This window comes from Halyomorpha halys, unplaced genomic scaffold (genome assembly GCF_000696795.3).
Source record: "Halyomorpha halys isolate HHAL.00 unplaced genomic scaffold, Hhal_1.1 Scaffold1291.1, whole genome shotgun sequence".
Lineage (NCBI taxonomy): Eukaryota > Metazoa > Arthropoda > Insecta > Hemiptera > Pentatomidae > Halyomorpha > Halyomorpha halys.
The window spans coordinates 473017-479495 of record NW_027114049.1 but is presented as its reverse complement, the minus strand read 5'-3'; the positions used below and the strand labels follow the sequence as shown (position 1 = coordinate 479495).

Below are 6479 nucleotides of genomic sequence, written 5' to 3'. Positions count from 1 at the left end.
TAAATGTATAAAACAGGAAAAACAGAATAAAAATATCTTCATAGATAATTAAAAATAAAATAAGTTAAATTTAGAACTAATTATTATGATAAAAAAACACTATAAAATCTATACTAATATATGCAATATTTACACTCTTGGCCTAATGATCTATGACCCCAATCTATCCACCATGTATGAGCCCGACTTTTCAAGATCCTAGCACTGCCATCTCACCCCATCATTGGTACTGACCAGTGGAGGCTGAGTAAGTGCACTAAAGCCGCAAACACTCTAAACATGAGTGGAGAAACTGCCAATTGCTAACTCCTAACTAAAAGTTAGTGAAATTATTCATGGCTTTTAAAAAACAAAAAAGCTTTTCTTTAAAACATTTTTAATTTGTTATTTTACTTTTTCTGCTTAAAAAACTATGCAATTTTTGATGAATCAAGAAATTAATTTATTTTGTTATAATATTAATTGCATCTTTTTTTAGTAAACGTAAACAATAAATAGCTAAATATATAAATAGCTCATCCGCTGTGATCTATATATTTTTTACCTTTGTTTTTAATGAAATTATCTTTGACTATTTTATAAATTTATTAGAGTATTAATTTTATGAATTAATTTCCTTTCCTTAACTTTTATTGGTTCTGGTATATTACCATTGGTATTTCTTGAGAAGCTTATGCCACAGTAACTTATTTATTGGGATGACAAAAGTGAGTTATAGATTATGATTTTGTATTTAATTATGAATAGATTAAACTTTTTGGTTTTTGATGAGGAATCATTCCTTAAAAACTATGTAAATTTTACAGTTTTGAATTCTGAAATCAGCAAGACTATTATTTTGATTAATTATTTCTTAAGTTAGCTAAATTTTTAATTAGGATTAATTTTTTGTTAGGATTGTTGTTATAGAGGAATAAAAAGTGTATCTGTTTTACTCCTTCAATTTATATTCAATATACTGTCAATTGAAGGATTCCCTCTAAAAAGGTTCTAACTATAAAATTATTAAAACACTATCCCAGCTTAAAAAACTTTGTAACTTGATATGGCAGCAAATAATCAGTACTTAATCCTTAAAAAGGGCCTTATGTGCCAAAACTAAAAATGTTTAATTTGGTCTAAGGCAAGATATTTTTTTCTGAGGTAAAGTTTTGAGGAGTGTTAGTTGTACCCTTTTTGGCAGAAGCTCTTAAAACTTATACAGGATTACTAGTTGATGCTAAATTATTTACTTCCTACTATCAATTATAATAATGATACTAGATAATGCTAACTGATTGCGATTATCCTTATCATTTTGAGCATTTGCTCTCACAGGAATTATTACTTTTGATTTCTATTGGATTTAAAATACTGATCAGTAATATAATGTATGAGTGGAATTAAATTCATAAAATTTATTTTGTGATATTTTCAATTTTTTTTAATATAAGAGGAAAATGGGCTATGAAGTATTATTTATCTGTTTATTAAGTTTTACAAATTTAGTTTCTATGTGCTGATATTTGAGATTTATATTAAATTATCTTACTAAAATGAAATGTTTTATACAGAATGTACAAAACATTGATGAAAGATGGATATATTTTCCAAATCATTTGAAACATTGGTTTTTCATTAATGAGTCCTTGAATATGTTAGTGAAGACCAGAGTGATGGTGTAATTTGAATTTTTATCTTGTCATGGTTCAAGTTTTTTGAAGTTCTCATACACAGGTGCCTAGAGATTTCATATGAGTTATCCCAATTTTGAAATCAGTTATGTTTGAATTGCTTAGACCTTATTGAAGTAAAAATAACAAAGAAGTCAGGAATTGAAACATTGAGAGAACAGGAATACAATAGAAAAATTTGTATTCAGATGAAATGGTTATAGAAAGGCGAGCCAATGAGAAGGCAGATGGATTGTGACGTAATGGCGGCTTTTAGTTAGTCGCCAAGTCGGAGGAGGTTCATTCCTGTGTCGACGTATGTTCTCTGTTTTTCAGTCCGCTCCTAGTTTTGTTTCTCAGCACTATCGCCTTTCTGCTACAAGGTAATTAGATTTCTTGTTCATAACAATTAATCATTAATGAGTAGCTTTATCAATACAATTTCATTGATCAGGTTATTCCATAGTCTTCCTATGTTAAGATATATCTTGGTATATATATTCAGCATTATTAGTACCATTAATGTTTAAGATAATGAATCTTTAATAAGATATGAAGTGTATTTATTGAAATCCTAAATGTGTAAGGGAAGACGCTACGAGGTGGTCGGTAAGGTTATTTTGGTGTGTTTTCAGTTTGATATTCGTGATATGAACGTCACCTTCTTTATTAGCACATTCTACTGTTACTTTTCCGTAAGGTGTTATAGCTTCATAATTTAGTTAATTTATCGTGAAATTATTGATTGTCGGCGTAGATTTAGATTTCGGTTAAACTCCTTATCTATTACGTTTTGACGTGTTATATATGTTATTTTACCACACTTGATATGATATTTTTCTCCTTAGTTTATATTCATATCCACCAATTCCACCAACTGTTTGTTAACTAATGTTAAATTAGAAACATTGATACTTCGTCCTTGTGAAATATGTCATTTTATGTAAATAGCTTAAGAATTCATTAGGTGAAAGTTGAAGTATTTATTTGTTTTGCATTAGAAAGTTTACTAGTAGTGTGAGGGACTGTTCACCTGTAATTTATTTTCTCTTCGTTGCCACTATCAACAATCTGATAAACATAATGTCTTATCAATCGATCTTACGAGCCGGTTTGTTTATTACTGTTGACATCTCAGTTACATAGTGATATGAATGAATCTGTTCAAATACTATCATATTTTAAAAAATATGTTATTGGATATGTTACTGTGTTTACTTGCCAGCAAGGCCAGCTAAGCATTTAACTGGGATTTGAGGAAACTTTTTTTTTCCTCCTTTTTAAAATTATTTGTTAAAGTTTTGTTTATGTGTCCTTTGCCTTATCAGTGGCGTGCGACGTCACTGCGGTCTGCCCTCGAATATTGCTACACAAGCCGTTACCTACCTGATACCGTCCGGTATCTCTTGTACTTCTTAAGTACAATTGCGTTTTCTATTTTATCATAGTTCTTTCTACCTTTGAGAGAAAGATTCACTATTAAAGATATTGTAAGTATTTTTCATGAGTGTTTTAACTCGATTTTTTTTTTTTATATTATTGAATTTAAATGTGTATTTTTCTTGTTTATTTGTTCAGTTGTTTACCGAAACAAAAATAGTTTTAACGGTAGTCATTATTTATATCTGAAGGTGATTTATGGTTCAAAAATCTTCTTTTTCTTTCTTTGTATTTTTATGGTTGACCTGACCGTATATTGCTACTCATAATAATCGTGCGGGTGGTGGCTAAGAAAACAGAAAAAAATAGAAGAAAGCATTCAATAAATGCAGTCTTATCGGCACAGATCGCTGTCTTAAAGACTGAGTTTTGACAGTTTATCAATTTTTTTGTTTATTATTTTTTTAAATCTATTAATATAATTCCTGTTTCTCATATTGTTATCAACGAAACTTTTTGATAGTAGATTTCTCTCAGTTATAAATTCCCTAAACTCATTGAAAAGAAATTATTTAATTTTAATAAATGCAGAATATAACTGCGGATTTTTATAAAATATTTATTCATCTCACACGATTGTCATTGAAAGAATTGTTGGATTTTTAATAATTTCTGGTTTTCAAATATACAATTAAAAAAACGCTTGCTTGCTATTCATGGTATTTAAATGTGTTATTTTCACTTTTCCTTAAAAATTACTACATCAATTACAATGTGTAATAATTACGATGTATAAAAGTTACCGGTAGAGACCATCATGGAAGTAATGTTTTCTTATATTTTCGTAATTAGATTAGATTCGCACATGTATATTTAAAATATTGTGTATTATATTCAATTGACTGTAGCTTTGGCTTTATTGGCAAAAAATATAGATGTTTATGGAATGAAAATTATCTTTCTACGTTTGATTCGTTAATTAATTTAAAATTAAAAACAAAAAGTTTTGCAATATTTGGTTCTGGTTGCTTCTGGTTAATGCATATATTAAAAATACATTTGTATATATTGTTATTTCCATATATATAAATAAATAATAGTGTTCAGACAATGGGTCATTGGCTTTCTCCTAACTATCTTAATAGCTCAGAGATTGCATGTCTACTTAAAGCTTGTCCTCTGATAGTTAGAATTCACAGCAAGGAACAAAAACATTCGAAATTTATCGTTATTTTTACATACATATTCCATATCTGATATAATCTTGATATTAAATAAATTATTTGTTTGTCTGTGTGAATGTTTTTGGAGACATCTATGATTTTATTAAAAGATTGTATTTGTTTTTATGTATTTTTTGTTCATTATTAATTTTTAATCACTAATATAGTTTTTTGTAACTTCCATTTTATAATACAGTTAGTTCCCCATTAAAAATAATGAATATTTGAAAGTAGAGAAAACAATATTTTTTTTTAATGATTTAAATTTTCTGTTATTAGAAATTTGTTATTTATTTATTTTTTTTAAAAGGAATGATTTTTAAGATGTGATAAAAAGAGATAATTCTTCGAATATTTCTATTTAAATTTTGTATTAAATAAAATTGTTCGTATTTTATGAACTTTTTACAAAATAAAAAGTTTTTAAGATGTGAAATAAAGATATAATTTTTCGGATTTTATTTGTAGGAATTAGGCAATATGAATACATCATTTTAGGAAGTATAAACAAAAGTTTTCAATATTTCATTAATAATTCGCGAGTTTTAATTGTGCAAAATTATTTTTATTTACCTCTTAAGAAAAGTATACAATTAGAACATTTGTCACATGAATGTTTGGAGAATTTTCGCAACTTTTAATTTGTTATAACAAATTCAAGCCATTTCTAATTATAATATGTTATTTGACCATAATATGCTGATGCAACTAAGTATAATAATGAGTGTTAATTGTTTTGAATTATTGATTAAAAACCTTAATAAACCGCAGGTGGTCAGTTTTTTGCTTGTTCAAATATATAATTCTTTGGTTCATAAAAAATGATCGCTGACCAAGTTCTATTTTGCAATTAAGTCGAGCTTCTTTTTAACAAGGTAAGCAGTGCAAGCGATAAATGCATCGCCCTTGACTTGTTTTCCTGTCAAGCCCCTTTTGGTGTATTGGTTCGTATAAATTAAAATATTTTTAAAAATACTGAGGGATTAAACTAATTATTAGTAAAAATAAAAAAAAAATAAACAATTAACTTCGAAATAAATCCTAAATTGATACAATTTACTTATATCAAGAAATTTTCAGTAGTTTTCTAATTATTTTTTCTATTACAAAATATATTAATTATTAGTAATTTAATGACAGTTTATTTTTATATTTCCTTTGTTCCTTAATATCTATCTAATAAGCGTTTATAGACCATTTTTTTTAATTTCCATGATGAAAGTGTAGAAAGTTTATGTCGATCATCATATCTTTTAATTTTACATTTTTCACCTAAATTCAAAGCGGTTATTTTGGTATAAATCATTACATTTGATGGGTTTTTTTTTTAAGTTCTCAAGGTTGGTTTTCTTCTACAAGAAAATTTTATTATATTACAAATCCTAGTTGTTCCTTTTGTCTAGATTCATTTAACCTTATTTCGTAATTTTTTAAATCAAATTCTTAAAATATTGCAGAACCACTTCACTTTCTCGACTATCTTTGTCGCACTCATTGGATGGTTAAGGGATCCATTATATTTTAAGAATTTGTTTTAAAAATTTACAAAATAATAAAGACAGGGGAAAATTTAAATTTGTGATATGATAAAATTCGCTTGCACAAGAGAACCCTGGAAATGGAGGACTCGGTGTTTTAAATTTAAATTAAATTGAAGTTTATATTAATAAAAAAAAATCTGAATAAAGTACATGTTAATCAAGATTTACATTATAAAATTGAACTTTTCCGGTTTCGGAGTGGAGTATATTATGTTTATATCAGTGTTAAACTTTGAGGAAAATTATGTGACAGTTCAGTCTTCAGTTTTATAGTATTATGCGTATTCTTTTTTGTTTTATAATGTAGAAAAATTACTTATAGGATGATGGTCCTTATGACTGTCAAAAAATATACTTAAAATAGCAGAAAAAAATATAAATTCAGTAATTTATCTATTAAATAATTAAAATATTTAATAAATAATTGTTTCTACTATTTTATGTACCTTTTTTGACCGACACCCAGGCCATCGTACTACAACTAATTACGTACTATCAATTAATAATCTTCCGAATAGGAAAAATACTTAAACAATTTACATTTAGATATGTTTCAGAGGACACAAGGCAATCCGAAGAAGAATTTAATGTAATTAGAAAATTTCCTTGCAATTTCTCATATTGAAAATATGTATAATATTGCAAGTAGAGAGAATATGGGGGAGCTGGGACACTTCCGTGAG

The 6479-nt window shown here is 26.9% G+C and overlaps 1 protein-coding gene across 1 annotated transcript in view; it reads left to right on the top strand.

Moving 5' to 3' along the window:
- The first annotated feature begins 1906 nt into the window (after positions 1-1906).
- The window catches only part of ATPCL (ATP-citrate synthase), a 74992-nt gene continuing 70419 nt past the window's right edge, over positions 1907-6479 (top strand). Inside the window, exon 1 of the mRNA XM_014434053.2 lies at positions 1907-2035. The gene's annotated coding sequence lies outside the window, so the exon portion shown is untranslated. The remainder of the gene's footprint in view (positions 2036-6479) is intronic.